At 31.6% G+C, this 19,136-nt stretch overlaps 1 protein-coding gene across 6 annotated transcripts in view; it reads right to left on the bottom strand.

Moving 5' to 3' along the window:
- Positions 1-18,901, bottom strand: part of LOC143056923 (phosphatidylinositol 4,5-bisphosphate 3-kinase catalytic subunit alpha isoform-like) — a 38,310-nt gene extending 19,409 nt beyond the window's left edge. The window contains exon 1 of one of the 6 annotated variants that reach the window (XM_076230114.1): positions 18,777-18,901. The gene's annotated coding sequence lies outside the window, so the exon portion shown is untranslated. Of the gene's footprint in view, positions 1-429; positions 539-563; positions 770-10,288; positions 10,432-18,776 lie in introns of those variants that run through there. The other 5 variants (XM_076230115.1, XM_076230119.1, XM_076230116.1 and 2 more) reach the window with 5 other exon arrangements.
- Positions 18,902-19,136: the final 235 nt, after the last annotated feature.

Raw genomic sequence — 19,136 nt, 5'->3', positions numbered from 1 at the left:
TCCTCCTCAAGTGAATTCTTAACAGAACAGTATTCTGCTTCCTGGATGAGTTTTAAGAATCCCCTTCACCTCCTCAAGGGTAAAGATTGTGTAAATAGTGATTCTTAAAATAATTTGAAAACCAAGGACAATTATCTATAAATATATGTGTAAATAACAAAAATAAATAAACATTAATGAATGAAGAGAACATATCTTGAAGATTAAATGAAAAATTACGTTTCGATTTATATATGTCAGTCAACAATGTTGTTGTTATATCATCGTATCTTTGAATCAAAATATATAAGAAGTAAAAATAATGCTTATAACAGTCATGACAGTTTCCATGACCAGTATAATAATCGTAAAATAAAAACATTAAAGTATTTCAATGTTTAACTAATTAACAGTTGCATTTAATGCACTTGTGTTAAAAATAATACTCACATATATATATTCAATATAATTAGATATTTTATTATGAAGTCTTAGCTTTTGAAAACTGTTAAGTAATGAATGAAAAACTTGTATTGTTTACATTCAAAAGAACAACAACAGACTGAGTTTAAATTATGTGCTACCTGCATTTAAGATGGATATAGACTAGTCGTACCACATAATTTATGCGAAAACAATTATCTAAGTCTGAGAATTTAATCACTAAAACATGCCCAAGGGGCAAGGTAACCTGTGCAGACTTTAAAAAATAATCAAAAAACTCTGTCAAAACTTGAACACTTCTTCTTCACTTCGAACAGTAAATACAACGCATAAAAGTACAGATATTTGTTTGTCCACATTTCAAGAATGACAAACAATTTAAGTTACACTTCATTACATATTAACCCAGACAGCCTTGTGGTTAAACTATAAGGCCATTTGGTACAATTAGAATAAATAAACAACATGTTTTCAAATTCACAAATAAGAATGTGGTCAAAGATAAATTGCAGATATGACCGAAAGGTAAACGTCCTATTGACCTCACATGAAACTAAAATTTTTAAGTCAAATATTTTTTCCACATATGGATATTTTCCAAATCATATTTACTGTTTATATCAATCCCTTTTCCGGAAAATGGGGTATTCAAAATTTCATAGAATTTCATGAACTAAATCACAGCTATATATATTATATATATATATATAGAGTTCTTTTAAACAAATTCAAAATTCAAATTTTCAAAATTTAGGTAAAAAAATTGTCACTTTCTTACAAAGTAGAAAACACTCTTTGCATATTTTTATCTCAAGTTTTGATCTGTTCAGCAGCACTATCCTTAAAAAAATATATATTTAAGTACACTTATTGTTTCACAACAAACTTTAAATTCCCCAAGCTTTTAATTTATAATTAAGGAGCAGCAATTTGAAAGAATTCCAACAATCTTTTAATTATTCATTTTCTGGGAACTAAAACTTGTTTAGGCCACACCAATTTGATTTATAGTTCTTTGGACAAAAGCTCCAAAAAATATGGGGCGAGCGAGCGAAATTTTTTTGATTGTGAAAAATTCTTGAAAATGAGTTTTGTTGAGGCGGGTGCTCTACAAGTGGAGCGAGCAGTATATATTTTTTTTAAATTGTGCAATTTAGAAATTTATGTACATGTTAAAACTGGGTAACTTCAAAGAAAAATGAGGAGAATCATACTCTTATGCATAAAATTTGATGTATTTGTGCCTGTAGTACAGTCTATACCATACCCAACTTTCTGGTTCGCTTTTAAATTTGGTTTAGTATAATTTTTCGTCAAATAAGTTCTAACTGTGTGAATTTTTATTTACATTCACACATGTGTATATAATAAGGAGGCAAAGCGGATAAAGTTTAACGAGAGGAATTATGTAAGTTAGGTAAATATATTGTATGGAATACAATTAAAATATGTGCATATATATTCCAAAAATTGCTCTAGAAAAATATTCAATATCTTTGATACAGTTGTTTTCATATATAGAAGTGATTGTTTATTGGCTGCTTGGTATCTAGTCGGAACTATTTATTCTCAAAAGGATCAACATAATGAGTGAGGTGAATATTTCAACAAAATCTAGAGTAAAATAGTTATATTGCTATGCATGTTGATCTCAGTGTAATGAAACATTCCCTTAAAACACATTATGTCCTTATTAGGCTTAAACCAAATTCACATGCATTTAATACTGTACATTTTAAAACTTATTGGAAAACAACTTATTTATTTCATCATTTTTCTAAATAGGAGTTACAAAATGGGTAATACTATTGTAGCAGGAAGTACTGACCCTTCCAGAAATCCTTAATTCAACCCCAGCAATGTAATATATGCACAGATAGGCACATAGTAGCCATATTCAAACTATCTGAAGAAATGGATGATGCAGGGGGTTTTCTGAGGATTTCTAACCCTGAGACAGACCCTTTTTTGTTTTGACAACTTATGGTTTTGTATGGAGACTTGTGGTTGGAACCCACTTTTTATATGACTTGTATGTGATGGGCCCCTTTTAAAAATGGTAAGATCCCGATTCTGCACCAGCAAATTTTATTTCGTGATAACTTTAAATCAATTTTATCTCTAGTAGTTAGATATGTCATGAAAAGAGCTGCAGATTCTTCCACATGTCAGGATGAATGTTCAGCTTTTCTTGAATATTTAATTTTGTGGTTTTGTCAAAGCCTGCATTCACACCTATAGAAAATTTTACTTCATTCAATATTAAAATTTGTGGTTCACATTTACCCCTGAAATCCTTGAAAATTTGTATCCTATGAATAATAATGAATCCACAATATTTTTCTCTTTTGACCCTCAATAGTACAGTTCAAACCACAACTTTTGTATCAGCACGAATCTGACAATACAGCACTTTTCTAAAGACATTTTTGTTTGTCTTCATTAACCAGGTGTGAACTGGTATGTCCTAGGTACATAAAAGCCACATTCTGACATTAAAATGACATATTGAAACCTACAGCAATTCTTCAAATTTAATTTATTTGAATTTTTCTGATAGATCACAACATGTATACATATAAAGCATTTCTATGATACGACCTTTCTTGTTTATTTAACCTTGTAGGCCATGAGAGGGTTTGATATGCATCTTCATGAAATATGAGAATGAACGAAATTAAATATCATTTTTACTCCTTTTAAATTGTTTTGAACTAAACAAGATTACTGATATCACTTCTGCATGGTCATTACTGCATCAGCAGCATGTAGAGTCATCAACTTTAATAAGAACCTTTTTTTTTGTGAAACACTAGGGGTGGATTAAGGTTGGGGTGTGGCTGGCGTGACCCCCAAAATAAAAATAAATTTGAAAAGCATGGGTTTATCAGCTTAATAGAGAATATTTCGATAATTTTACCTCAAAAAATATTTAACTGACTAAGTTAGCTCCGATTTTTTTTAGAATGCACCCCCTCCAACCTAAAACCCTGGACCCATCCCTGAACACAGTATTTTATTGAATACTAAGCATGCTAAGCATATTGTTCTTACAAATTATGCATACAAAAGCCTAAAAAAAATTTGTATTTTGTTTTTCACTTAAATTCAATTGTTAACCTATACCCACAGATTCATTATTTTGAAGTAAATACTGAATCTTATATTTTTTTGTACAACTTGGTATGACTTTTAAGACCAGTAAAACACTTACAATTTAATAGCAAATGGATTCTTGAGTGGAGTCATGTCCTGATAAATTTTGTAAATAAAAAAGGAATGTGAACAATGAAAACTCTGTTCAAGCTTTGCAATAGTTATAAAGTTATAAAGGGGATTAACTTTAGTAACAGTTAATTACTGACATCAAACATTTCAACTCTGTCTGCAAGGTTTTTTTTGTTAGCTTTGTGCATGAATTTTATATAAAATTGAATTGAGGAAACTTAAGCATGTTAAGTAAAAGTGAACAATTTATTTTTTGCAATTTTACAAGTTATGTACAAAAGGCTTATATAACTTTAGAATAATATGTGACTTATGCAGTGACAGATCCATAACCTTTTATAAGGGCGGCCCACTGACTGACCTAAGTGGGGGGCCTGCTCCAGTCATGCTGATCAATAAAATTTTTCCCACAAAAAGGGGCACCCCCTGGATCCGCCTATGGCTTGAGCTTATTGCCCAAATTTAAACTCTGTCTACGAGTCTTGGTTCCAAGCATTTTGTATTTGTTTCATAAAATTTGCATGAAGCAGACTTAATGTGAGAACAAAAATGGGATGGACAGAAAGACTGACAAAAGGATGAATTGAAGGTCAAGGGTAAACTTTATTGCCCCTGTTACCTACGGCAGGGGGATAAAAATACTTACAAAAAAAACATTTGACAATGAGTTTTATGTTATTGAGGAAATACTCCTGCCCACTGTACAGCCCCAAATTAATAACCGATATTTCCTTCATAAATCAAGTTAAAAATGTGTGATTATAAATCTTATTGAATATTTAGTTGAATTCTACAATTTATAACTTTTTTCAATTTATGAATTCTTAATTCAAATTAAATCACTGGTTTTATAGTGCAATAGTTCTATCAACTTGTACTTTTTCGACAGGTTAACATTTATAAAACCATATGGTTTTCTTTTCTGTCATATTGTTTACTTCAAATTACATGTACTTGTAGATTAACAGTATACGGAAACAACACAAGTCCATATTTAGTAACGAGCAACACTAAACATAGATGCTGTGGTTTCACCTTTATAACTTAAAGTGTAAATTTGTCAAAAAGACCTTCATTTATATGTGTAATTCTTATTCTATTACCATAACATTTTATTATTTTAGTAAATAGCCTCAGGACAATGTGAATAATCTAATATTTTAATCCTAATTTATTAATGTTTGCATGATATAAAGTCATATATTTGACTTTTTCTAATTAATGAGTATATCTTAAATAAACTTGGCATTTCTATATTTAGTGACCAGCTGCAGTATGTTTAATATATTGTTCATGTGACTGAAAAATAAACAGAACAACAGTTAATGATTGGCCAAACGAAGTACTAACTATAGGCATTTTGAGGAAGATTGGCATAACAATAGTTATACTGGCCCATGCCATTTGGCTTGTGCTTAATCACGAAGACTGTATTCAGGCCTCCACACCTTTGCAAAAGATCCAACCCCCAACTTCTACTGACAGACAATACTGCATGTAGGAATGTTGGCATAAGTGGTCTGAATAATTTTTTTTTTGATCAATATCTATGATTATGCAATAGAAAACCCTAAAAGAAGTTATATGAATTGTATTGTTTTTTTTTATCAATGTTAGTAAATAATTCCATTTTACATTTATTCAACTTAAGGGTTACCTAATATCCCAAACATCCCCTACTACTAAAAAAATAAATAATGAATACATATGTGGCGAAAAAAAATAATTGGAAATTGGTGATTAGAAAAGTCAATGATTTTACTATATATTTTGTAATGTTGTACCCTTTTAGACTTGCTTATTATGTACATGTATAAGTATATATATATCTGATAAGTTCTGAAGATTGATTGAGAAAAAAATATACCATTTGCTAAGAAATTGGTAATAACAAAATTCACTGACATTGAAGAACTAGGTAAGTAAATATATAGACATATAAAAAGAGTGCAGGCAGATCAATCAAAGTGCATTTCAAGGGGATACATGTATCAAGTTCAAAGTTCTTTGGGAATAGTCAGTTTTAAGTAAACAGCCCTTAGGCCTTGTGTGGTTTCACCCTTATAGCCAGTGCTGTGGTTATCTAAAGTGTATCTACATGTATCTAGTATACTTTTATGTCTATGCACCATATCAACTAAAGGTTAGAACCAAATAAATACAAAACAACCAAACAATCTTGAGAACTTATATATATAATTTACTTCATAACTGGAATAAAATGACTTTAAATGACCTTACAAAAAAATATTATTGTAAAACTTCACATGGGGTACAATCCTTTTTATAGTATTGATTTTAAAACAATAAACATGAATTTGAAAAACAATTTTTACCTGATGAAGGCTGATCGCTTTATAAGGAAATGTAATAGGTTTTCCTGTACCTTTTAAATTGAAATAATTTCATTTAAATCAAATATAACAGACAAAAGTCCACCTGAGAATACCACTAAACTGTCCTTGGGTAAAATTTCACTTCCTGAAATACAGTAGCTTAATACAATACAAGTAACAATAACTAAGTGGTGAAAAAGTTAATTAATATTAAAAGAAACTTTTTAAAGACAGTGCTTAAAATTAGACATATATGGGAATGAATAAGCTTCACTAAGCTTCAATAGTGGCATTTTTTAAATTAACAATATACACATAAACAAGAGTGCACACACTGAAATGTCTCGCCTTCTTTACTAATCATTGATATTATGTTGATACTCCTAAATATAAAGCTTTATTACGACTGTCACATAAACTTAACATGAATCATGAAAATGAGGTCAAGGTCAGTTGAACCATATGCCAGGCAGACATGTACAGCTAACAATGCTTCCATACAACAAACATGACAAATATAGTTGAGCCTATTGCTTATAGTTTAAGAAAATAGACCAAAACACAAAAACTTAACACTGAGCAATGAACCGTGAAAACCAGGTCAAGGTCAAATAAAACCTGCACGACTGACATATAGATCATAAAATATTTCCATACACCAAATATAGTTGACCTATGACATATAGTATTAGATAAAAAGACCAAAACTCAAAAACTAAACTTTGACCACTGAACCATGAAAATGAGGTCAAGGTCAGATGACATCTGCCTGCTAGACATGTACACCTTACAATCATTCCATACAACAAATATAGTAAACCTATTGCATAAAGTATGAGAAAAACAGACCAAAACACAAAACTTAACTATAACCACTGAACCATGAAAATGAGGTCAAGGTCAGATGACATCTGCCCGCTAGACATGTACACCATTCAATCATTCCATACAACAAATATAGTAAACCTATTGCATAAAGTATGAGAAAAACAGACCAAAACACAAAAACTTAACTTTAACCACTGAACCATGAAAATGAGGTCAAGGTCAGATGACACATGCCAGTTGGACATGTACACCTTACAGTCCTTCCATACACCGAATATACTAGACCTATTGCTTATAGTATCTGAGATATGGACTTGACCACCAAAACTTAACCTTGTTCACTGATCCATGAAATGAGGTCGAGGTCAAGTGAAAACTGTCTGACGGGCATGAGGACCTTGCAAGGTACGCACATACGAAATATAGTTATCCTATTACTTACAGTAAGAGAGAATTTAACATTACAAACCAGATGCTCCGCAGGGCGTAGCTTTATACGACCGCAGAGGTTGAACCCTGAACGGTTGGGGCAAGTATGGACACAACATTCAAGCTGGATTCAGCTCTATATTTGGATTGTGATTAAATAGCTGACACAGCATAGGTTTCTGACACAGAATGAATGTGTTCTAATGAACTTAAAATTTTTGTTTTCTCTTAGAGCAATTCACTTTGCTGTTGAATATTAATCCTCTCAAAAAAATGTTTGAAGAAATTTTCTTTTTTATTTATGAAATTTCAAATAAGAAAATTGAACCCAATTTTTTTAATCACATCCCCCTTTCCCTTATTCCAAAACTAATCTCAATTAAAATTTCTAATGGAGTTTGAAACAATAACTACTCATTTAAATAAAATAAAATATTAAGATGTAAAAAAACTGCTTGTTATCACTGAATGGTAAAGATTATTTTAATTTATCAGTTGATAGTAAAAAGTGAATATACATTGTATATTGTATATAACAAAGATTTAAGTTGATTCTGGACAAAGAAAGATAACTCCAATTAAAAAAAATCTTGCTATTGCACAATATTTTGCAATTAGATATTTCTTGCTTACTATTCTGGACAAAGAAAGATAACTCTAATTAAAAAAAAATTTGCTATTTCACAATATTGTGCAATTAGATATTTCTTGCCATTGCGCAATACTGTGCAATTGAAAAGACTTGCTATTGCACAATACTTAATATAATAATTTTGGATCCTGATTTGGACCAACTTGAAAACTGGGCCCATAATAAAAAATCTAAGTACATTTTTGGATTCAGCATATCAAAGAACCCCAAGATTTCAATTTTTGTTAAAATCAGACTAAGTTTAATTTTGGACCCTTTGGACTTCAGTGTAGACCAATTTGAAAACAGGACCAAAAATGAAGAATCTACATACTCAGTTAGATTTGGTATATCAAAGAACCCCATTTATTCAATTTTTGATGAAATCAAACAAAGTTTAATTTTGGACCCCGATTTGGACCAACTTGAAAACTGGGCCAATAATCAAGAATCTAAGTACATTTTTAGATTCAGCATATCAAAGAACCTAACTGATTCATTTTTTGTCAAAATCAAACTAAGTTTAATTTTGGACCCTTTGGACCTTAATGTAGACCAATTTGAAAACGGGACCAAAAGTTAAGAATCTACATACACAGTCATGACAGTTAGATTCGGCATATCAAAGAACCCCAATTATTCAATTTTGATGAAATCAAACAAAGTTCAATTTTGGACCCTTTGGGCCCCTTATTCTGTTGGGACCAAAACTCCCAAAATCAATACCAACCTTCCTTTTATGGTCATAAACCTTGTGTTTAAATTTCATAGATTTCTATTTACTTATACTAACGTTATGGTGCGAAAACCAAGAATAATGCTTATTTGGGTCCCTTTTTGGCCCCTAATTCCTAAACTGTTGGGACCTTAACTCCCAAAATCAATACCAACCTTCCTTTTGAAGTCATTAACATTGTGTTTAAATTTCATTGATTTCTATCTACTTAAACTAAAGTTATTGTGCGAAAACCAAGAATAATGCTTATTTGGGCCCTTTTTTGGCCCCTAATTCCTAGACTGTTGAAACCAAAACTCCCAAAATCAATCCCAACCGTTCTTTTGTGGTCTTAAACCTTGTGTCAAAATTTCATAGATTTCTATTAACTTAAACTAAAGTTATAGTGCGAAAAACAAGAAAATGCTTATTTGGGCCCTTTTTGGCCCCTAATTCCTAAAATGTTGGGACCAAAACTCCCAAAATCAATCCCAACATTCCTTTTGTGGTCATAAACCTTGTGTTAAAATTTCATAGATTTCCATTCACTTTTACTAAAGTTAGAGTGCGAAAACTAAAAGTATTCGGACGACGACGACGACGACGACGCCAACGTGATAGCAATATACGACGAAAAATTTTTCAAATTTTGCGGTCGTATAAAAATCTGAACTTTTTTTCAAGTGGTCACTGAACCATGAAAATGAGGTCATGGACAATGGACATGTGACTGACGGAAACTTCGTAACATGAGGCATCTATATACAAAATATGAAGCATCCAGGTCTTCACCTTCTAAAATATATAGCTTTTAAAAAGTGAGTTAACACCGCCGCCGCCGGATCACTATCCCTATGTCGAGCTTTCTGCAACAAAAGTTGCAGGCTCGACAAAAAGCATGTTTGAATTGTTTCTTTAGAAGTAAGAAAAAACTTTTCCTGAAAAAAACATCATTTATCTCAAATTTTGGTTGGCAATGTAAAAATAGCAATAACCAAAACTTGCAATAATTTCTGAATTTAAAGTTCTTAAAAACTGGCACTTGCTGCTCTTCCAATAGTCACATGACATTGAGGAGTAAGAACAAAGACTGATAGACTTAGATTTTGAATAATGTGACCAGGATCATGAGGATTACTGAGGAGATGAAGTCTTCCTGTTTACTATTACCTTGTTACGACTAGCAAACTATAGCTACCAAATTAAAAATAAGGTTCCGCAAGTCAATCTTATTCTAAGCAGGTAACATTTATTTAGTTAAATTACATGTTACACGTTCATGATGTGATATTCATCTAATATTTGCCCCTGGATTCAATGTATCAATCCATCTTCATGCAAGAGATCTTTTTCAGAAATGACAGATGGTGTGGATTTTAAACCAAACAAACAAAAGGATCATCTCTAAGAGACAATAATAAGACTCTGAGACTGTACAATGTAAAATATATATTTTATATACATTACCAATATACATTGTACTGTTTTATACAAATGGGATTCCTTCTAAACCTCCAGAACCCCCTAATAGCTATAGGTATGGTCATTGTTAAATGATACATGATTTAACAAGACCTAATACCAAATTGGAATTTGTTTTTACAATTGTACTTTCAATGCTTGTCCTGAAAATACGACAAAGGTAACATTATCACAAGGTTAAAATTAACTATTTCAAAGGACTTAAAATAAAATTACCTTGTTCCAGTAAATTAGTTTCCAAACACACACTATCAAATTAAAAGTCTGAAATAACTTCCATATTAAGATTAACCAACCTTAAAATGACATTTTATGGTTAATATTTTCTAGACAACATATTACAGAATGATACATATTGTTATATATAATATAAGGAGTGTAATAACACATCCTGTGCATATATGTAAATTTTTGTTCCTAGTTTGTAAACATGTTTATTGAGAATGTGTTTACTGTAACTATCGGTATTTCCCGTATTAAAAGTAATGTAGCATCTTTTGATGACTTTCATATTGATTTCTGCGATTATAGTGTTTTTGTTTATCATTAAAATCAGTCATAGGAGAAAAGCCTACACAAACAAATCATTATTTTATCGTGTGTCTCATCCCGCACCCAATTACACACCATGATCAGGTCCATTTAATACCCAAAATATTTAAATGAATTTCTCTTTCATGTTATAAAAAGATTTAATATTTCTCAAGTTGTTTCTAACTAAATTGGTTTTTAAATGACCTTGATAGGGACCCTCAAGCTCTGTCAAGGTCATCACCAGATGAGAAAAACATTATGAATATTTGAACAAAACAGTTACAAGTATATTCTCGTTATATGTGCAACAACAAAGTAACCATGTTTCTATTACATTAATACTGTTGATTCAATATTATCTATAGGAAATCAATTTTCTTTACTTTTAATGGTATATTTGTAAACCCCAAATTTTAATCTTCAACGAAGCACTCATCATAAATAGGCTTATATGCATTGCAGTCATACAATGTACATGCCATATGAAAAACCTAGATTTAAATATTCAAGAATATATAACATTTTTCTCAATCCTTGAAAATTAGTATCCACAAAAAATAAATGAATGCACAGTTCTTGTTGATAAACCTGATGCATTTGAAAGATAGCCTCATTTTAAAGTCTCACTTAGTTCCAAATCTTGAACCAGATACTGATAGATGTATCTTATGGCACATAAAGATCTAGGTGACTTATCTGGTTACCAGTGAGTACTCTCAACCCTGTCCCTCTTTAATCTTAGTCAGTAGATTATCCAAATGGTCTAAAGGTTTAAGGTCCAAATCCCAACCCTCAACCCCAACCCCTTATCGTTGCCTTATGGGCCTCCCTTATTGAGCTACATATATATACATTTTGTATGGTGAATGAAAAGACTTTCCTTTACATTCCCACTATTAATATTGCCTTGTTGGTGCCCCTCCTTTTCAAACTCCTGAATCCCTATTCATACAGAATCAGGTTCGTGTAGCACACACTTACACACCACCACTACCAACATAGCGATATGGATCAAGTCATTAGAACAGAAATTTAAAACATACAATGTAAGCCACTTCAAGCACTATATTCCTTTTAAAATTTTTAGAAATTGGAAGAGATATGGTTTGATGTTGATTTCTGATAGAATTCTTCTCAAAACACCATATTGCTATTTGTCTGCCATTGCTGGACATCACAAGCGTTTCCCAAAAAATTTGACATCAAAATTTGAAATTTCTGATGTATTAACTAAAGAAAATTATAGTTTTTAAGACATAAAAATTATTAAAATCATATGTAAATCTTTATGCACATTTAATTGATTTGAATGTATTTTCTTGTTACATGTCCTACCACAGTCTGTCAATAGAAGCTTATATTTACATTAAATACATGAAGGAGTGTTATAAAATATATGTTGTCACAAATAAAATTGGAGCTTCTACCATATTTTCATTTTGGTACCTCAATGAAACATTGTGACACATAATTTATTTTCTCATTTTGCTTTGGCATAATATTGCAGTCTTGTAATTCGTAAATTCTTTTGGGCCATAAAAAAGGATATGTTTGTTTGCCCTAACCCTACCTACCCAAAAAAAGCTGTCTACTCAAAATCTTTTATTGTCCTGATGTAAAAAAGTTTGTTTGTTATTCCCGAGGTCTAAGATCGTGATGATGTCAACTTTGCCTCGGTCAGTTTCTATTAATCTAATTACATATTTACAAATTGTTTCCTGATTTGATGACACTGAAATTGGACATAGGTAAATTTCTTATCCAACCTAATTCATAGATTGGAATTATTTATTGGAACAAAGAATCTGACATGATGAAACTTCAAGATGACCCAGTGATTTATTGGAACAAAGAATCTGACATGGTGAAACTTCAAGATGACCCAGAGGTTTAGTGGAACAAAGAATCTGACATGATGAAACTTCAAGATGACCCAGTGATTTATTGGAACAAAGAATCTGACATGATGAAACTTCAAGATGACCCAGAGATTTAGTGAAGTAATGGTTTGAGATGACCCAGAGATTTAGTGAAGTAATGGTTTGATAAGTCTGACAATTTTCAACAGCTCTGAAACTGCTGATAATAGAACAGGAGAAGATATTCAAATGTTTGAATTACTCATTAGATGTCAGTACACCTCTTTCACTGTTTTGTCATATATATATATAATGAATGTTTAAACTTTAAAGAATAATTCCTAACAATAATGTTTGATTTAATGGGAGGTAACTCTACCATACTTATCAGATTTTTTTTCGAGTAAAGGATTTTCAAAAAAGAATTAATTCAAGTCATCAACTCTGAAGATTTCCCCCTCCCTTAAGCTTCCACCCCCTTAAAAAATGAAGGTGTCCAAACTCTCTTTAAGTCTTTAGCTGATATATAGTCTTATTTTTACATCAGAAACTAATGAATGATTTTTTTAGCCTACTGTGTCCTAGGCTTCCTATAAAGCTTTTTTTAATTATCAGGGTTAAGTTCAACATCGTAGCAGCTACATACATGTAGCGGCTATCAATATCTATGTAGCAGCTAGTCTATAGCTACACGTTCAATAGTAAAATTCTACGTAGCAGCTACGATATTGAAAGCAGGCCTGATAATGCAATTTGTTTACTAGTACATGGTCAGAAATCAAAATTGTCCCAAGCCCTTAGTACATTTCGAACCTTTCTAAGAAAGTCAACATGACATGGGAGATAACTCTAATTGCACAAATATCTGTATAATTATTTGTTATAAAATATTAACACTATATTACAATCAATTTCATTAATGTGACATCTGCAAATGTCTCAAGGCAGTTTTATTTGAACAAAATCAAAAATCTTATTCTGTGAAAGTGAGGTAAGTACAAACTGTCTGTGCTGTTTCCAATGTAAAATATGCATTTTTCTCAATGCCTGGTCTTCAAGCTAGAAGTTTCATTTTAGGCTACATGTAATAAAGATGGAACTTTCCAACAGTAAAAATTAAGTTTCAATTATAAGAGTTTGAAACTTCAAAAAACAAAGTCAGTATATACTTGTACAGGGTTTCCGCTGGCGGTTGCCACATTTTGCTATTTGCGAAAAAATAATAATTGTGGCGATTAAAATTCGTCATCTTCTTCTTCCAATTGAGCGGCTGCAATCAACTGTCTGATTATTCTGCCCTGTGTGTTGCACATGAAGTCCAAAGAAAATTCAATTATATTTACATTTTGTGAAGGTTAAGATCCTATATACAGGTGCTCTTTAAATACAGGCATTCCATTCCCATACATGTATATGGATTTTGGATAGAATGACATTTTTCTTATATCAGTTCAACAAGGGGAACCTGGTAACATCCAGTACCAGTTGTTCTTGATGCTTGGCTTATTGGAATAAGCCTAGAAGTTGAATCTATATTAACTAAGCAATTAGTAATTTTGTACATCATACACATCTTTGTTGTTTATCAGATCTCCCCTTCTTATTGTTGCCACTCCAGTTGTTTTATCATGGTGTCTACTGATGATGTATAACAGCTCAATTTTTTTTTGTCTTTAGTCTTTAGATGATTCATAGTCTTATTTCTATATCAGAAACTAATAAATGATTCTTTTTTAGCCTACTGTGTCCTAGGCTTCATATAAAGCTTTTTTTTTATCATCAAATAATGCAATTTGTTTACTAGTACATTGAAAATGGTCAGAAATCAAAATCGTCCCAGGTCCTTCATAAATTTTATACCTTCTTTCAAAGAAAATTATCAGGACATGGGAGATAACTCAAATTGCACAAATATCTGTTTTGTTTGTAAAACATTTACACTATATTTCAATCACTTTTATAAATGCGACTCATCTGCAAATGTCTCAAGGTGGTTTTATTTGAACAAAATCAAATATCTTACTGTGAAAGTTAGACAAGTACTGACTGTCTATGCTGTTTCCACTATAAAATATTTGTTTGTCTCAATGCTTGGTCTTCAAGCTTGAAGTTTTATTTTAGGCTTATAAAGATGGAACTTTCCAACATTAAAAATAAACTTTCAATTATAAGAGTTTGAAACTTCAAAAATCAAAGTCAGTATATACCCGTATACTTGTACATTTGTTTAAAGGTTTATCACATATCGATCAATCCATGTATTTAATAGTTTTTGTAGCTTCTCCACAACTTTGATAAATGCAGCTTTACATTGTGTTATACATGTATTACAATATTATTCTTATACAACTTTTCAGAAAAAAGGTTACCTTCTAATTCACTTTTTTTAAATTTTGGGATAATTATATGTGAAAATGTATTTATCTAGTAAACATTCACTATTACATGCTATTATTTATCCTGATTTAATCCTGAGAATAGTTATTATCATGCACGTTTTCTGTGTATTCAACTGTTATAAGTTTGCCACATGTACATATTAAGGCCTGATACATGTACAAAATGTAGATAAAAACATGAACAATTAGAACAGTTTTTTAAAAGTCATATTAAGTGGCATATTTTTGAATTATGAAAGGTCACCATGATGATTTCATTGAAATAAAGAAAATTTGAAAGTTTTCAGCAGGGTGAACAGAATAAAATGGCAAAAAATAACATATTTCATTATTTTTGTAAAGGAATATTTATGCCATCTCAAATTACCTTCAGCAATCAATAGAATCTTCTCAAATTAATATTTGGTTATTATCAAATTACAAACAACAAACTGTATTTCAGAAAATTACCCAAACGTATGCAAGTCTTGATCAATGCTTGATTATACAATAGTTATAGATCTTTCAGAGTGCCACCAACATGACCAACCAGTTACTAGCGATGCCTTTGATATTCATTAGGCCAAATAAAAATATGTGTGTGGTTCCAGTAACCCTACCGTCCCTACTTTTTCGGCTTAAAAATAGCCTACCCTAAAGATTTTATTGTCATTTTTCATTAAGCACTGTTAAAAGTCAGAATGTTGCTCCCATAGACTCAATGTAAAAAAAAAACCCTTCCTACCTACCCTAACTTTTTTTCAGATGTAACTGGAACCACACATACTTTTTTATTTGGCCTTAGAAAAACAAATTGAAGTGTGGCATTTTTTTTTTTATATATATATATATATATATATATATATATATATATATATATATATATACAAAAGTGATGGTAAATAACTGTTGACTTTTTTACTTTATTCTATCATCAAACAAAAGTCACCTAATATTTTTGTTGACAAATAAACTCATCATAGAAACCAGGATTAAAATTTTATATTTACGCCAGACATGCGTTTCGTCTTCAAAAGACTGATCAGTGACGCTTGAATTCATGCATGAAATAAAATAATGCAGCAATAAAAATTGATTATAAAGGGCAATAACTCCTTAAAAGGGTCACTTTTTGTAGATCTTACTTTGATGTACATTATTCATGGTATTGCCTAATATTGATTGTGGCCAAGCACATGTATGGTTAAATTTGGCCCAGTAGTTTCAGAGAAGATTTTTGCAAAAGTAAATGGACTAAGACGGACGACAAATGCCAAAAAAAGTTCACTTGGCCCTGTTTTTTTTTACAAATGTATGTATTCAAATAAGAGTACAGAAAACAGAAGTGGAGTGCTGTTCCCAATTATAGATATGGACAGACTGTAACCAAATTATTGCAGTGGGTTAATTGTCCCAGTACATGTAATAATTATATGAATAGAAAAGATAAATGTTGTATGAGTCATTTGATGTTATAAGTGCTTGAAAGTGACAGGGCTTATGGTAGTTTCCTAGTTATTTTGATCTAGTTATTATAATGACATCTGATAGAATTAGGACTACATGTAGATGCTATATAATCTTGTACACCAGCCCAAGTACAGTGCTCAGTCTACATCTACAGTCTGATAGTGCTGGTCAATTTTGTGTGGGACTTTGAGTCTTGTTAGGGCCATCTACATAGGCGTAGCATGCCGAAAAATAATGGTACGGTTTCGGCAAATTAGACATATAGGACACGAAGTGGCCCATCCAGCCTCGCTATTGCATTACGGCAGGGGGTATGGGGGCCGCTCAAGGCCCCCAGAAGCTCTGGGGTTTATAGCGTTAAAATCCTGCATTCTGAGTGTTTCCTGGCACTAAAAAATGTTTTTGAACAGCAGCATGTTTTACAAGACAATTTGAAAAAAAAATGAATGTCTGTGTCTTGCAGGTTTTGTAGTTTTTTTTTTATTTTTGTGTCATTTACATAGCAAGATTTGTAAATGAGAACAACCCTGCCCTACTATACCTCGCGACAAATCATTGTGCAAAATTCATGATTTACAAGTGATTTCTGTCAGTTTATTTATTATAAGATCTTAATATTATTATTTTTAAAATAAAACAATCAAAGTGCGGCTAGCAACTTTTGAGCGATAGTGAATAAAAAAAAAAATGAATGAGGATCGGGAATGTGTAAAATAACTACTGCAATCCTCACACACTGCATGCATGGGATAAGCTGCAGCCGGCCTGGTAGTCCTATAGTATAAGATTTCCGAGGTACATATCATTTACATTCAACGTTTTTTTAGCAGATATCTTTTTTACTATCAATGTTGAACCCGAATTCGGATAGTATCTGATTTTTTTTACTATCAAACCCCAACTCGGGTTAAACACTGATAGTAAAAAAAATATATGATAAAAAACGTTGAGTGTAAATGATCTGAACCTCAGAAGTCTTTTATTATAGGACTGCCGGCCCAGAAATCTGTCAAGATGAAGAACTGCAATAAATCACTGTGTTCTTGATAATTTGTATCTTGTTTGGACAACGGTTGTCTTGCAAAAAGGACCTGCTTACGCTTCTGGAGCACCTTTAGGTCTGTGTTTCAAATTTGATTTCATAGTTTTCAATGTTGAATGGTGTTGTTTGTCCTTGTGTGTCTTATTTGTTCTCTGGTTTGTCTTTTGTCCCTTGATCGCGATTCTTTTTTAAAAATACAATGCACTTTCTACATAAATTCTACACCATTCCTACAGTTTTTCTAAATTATTGTAATAAACAATGGAAAGAGTAAATCGGCGGTCTCACGAAAACCGCCTCCTGTTGAAGTATAGATATGTGAAATAATGGTGATTTATGTTCGGGTTTTATGTTACAGAAGGGCACTCAAAGAAAAGCACAGTGCAGAAAGGGGTATGAAGCCTTAGAGGTCTTACGAAGTCCCGAACATAACCAATCCCGACTTTTAATGAACAATTCCGGAGTCCCGATAAAGGTTATATCCCCTTTTGCAATACGGTATCTTACATTATAAAAAAAGCCCTCACCTCTGATTTCAATTGACATTATGCTTGAAATATTTGCAACTGTACGTTAAGAAAATAAACAATCAATCAACTGATTTTAAACTTGACTTGTGGTGGTTTTATTAAAAAAAAAACAAAAAAAAACGAGTGAAATCATTACATATATCGGTTACCTGCAAACCTAAGGATATGGCATTGTGCAAACAATAATATTACTAATTCCAATTGTTTTGAATGCTATGAGCTAGGTTTACATCTACATCATCTGGAATCAAAACTTGCAACAATTAATCAAAAGAAAAACTGCTGGCTTATTCGACCTTGAAAATGTTTCCAAACTGATGCGTTAAACTTAAAGAACTAGTAACATCATGTGGAGATTTTCCGAATTAGCTGACGATTATTGCTGGCTATAGCATTCTTCAGATTATCCATCAGTTTCAGTTTATTCAGTCTGTGTCAGATTGGCGCATGAACCAATAACAACACCCATTATCCGCAACAGCATCCAAAACAATTTCGATTAATTAATCATTAATTGCTAATCAATAAACTGGTTACGGTTACGTACATTGACGTGCTCAGTACTTTTAATGTTGAAAGACGTTTTTTTTTCTTTTTTTAAGAAAACAGGCAGAGGTAAATGTAAAACATTTATTGTTTGGAAGTCTGCATTCTATTCTAGCATATTTTTTTTTAATATTTTGATTTTTTTGGTACGGTTTTCCGTACCTGCAGTAAAAATTGGTACGGTCGGAACCGTACCAACCGTACCGTGTGCTACGCCAGTGATCTACAAGGTATAGGCAAAGAAAAGGTCTTGGTGACGGTCTGATGACTATATATTTTAAAATCAGTACAATACTGTTTATGTGTGGTAACTTGTTAGTTGTATTGAAAGTTAAAAGAGCTTACGTTGAAGAACCATCTGTTCGGAAACTTCATCTGTGACAACAACTTAGTAGCCCTTAAGAATTATTTATGGTAAGTCTCGCACCTTCTCCTTGTTGTTGTTTTACTGTGGGTCATAATTCAGCAGTAAATATTTGTCTACAAATAATATGAAATTTATTTCTAAATATTAAATTAGGGATATGAATGTCACTAAACGTATTTTTGTGGTTTGAATATATGCACCTTTTTCATTTTTATTAATTACTTTGATAATTGATATTTTTAGACAAATACAACTAAATACCAAATTGATAATTCAAATAGTATAGTACATCCTTTTCCCTTAATGTATCTTCGAGGGGAAATAAATACGTTTAAAAT

Source organism: Mytilus galloprovincialis, chromosome 13, assembly GCF_965363235.1.
Source record: "Mytilus galloprovincialis chromosome 13, xbMytGall1.hap1.1, whole genome shotgun sequence".
Lineage (NCBI taxonomy): Eukaryota > Metazoa > Mollusca > Bivalvia > Mytilida > Mytilidae > Mytilus > Mytilus galloprovincialis.
The sequence above is the reverse complement of the archived record's forward strand: the minus strand, read 5'-3'. Positions and strand labels throughout refer to the sequence as shown.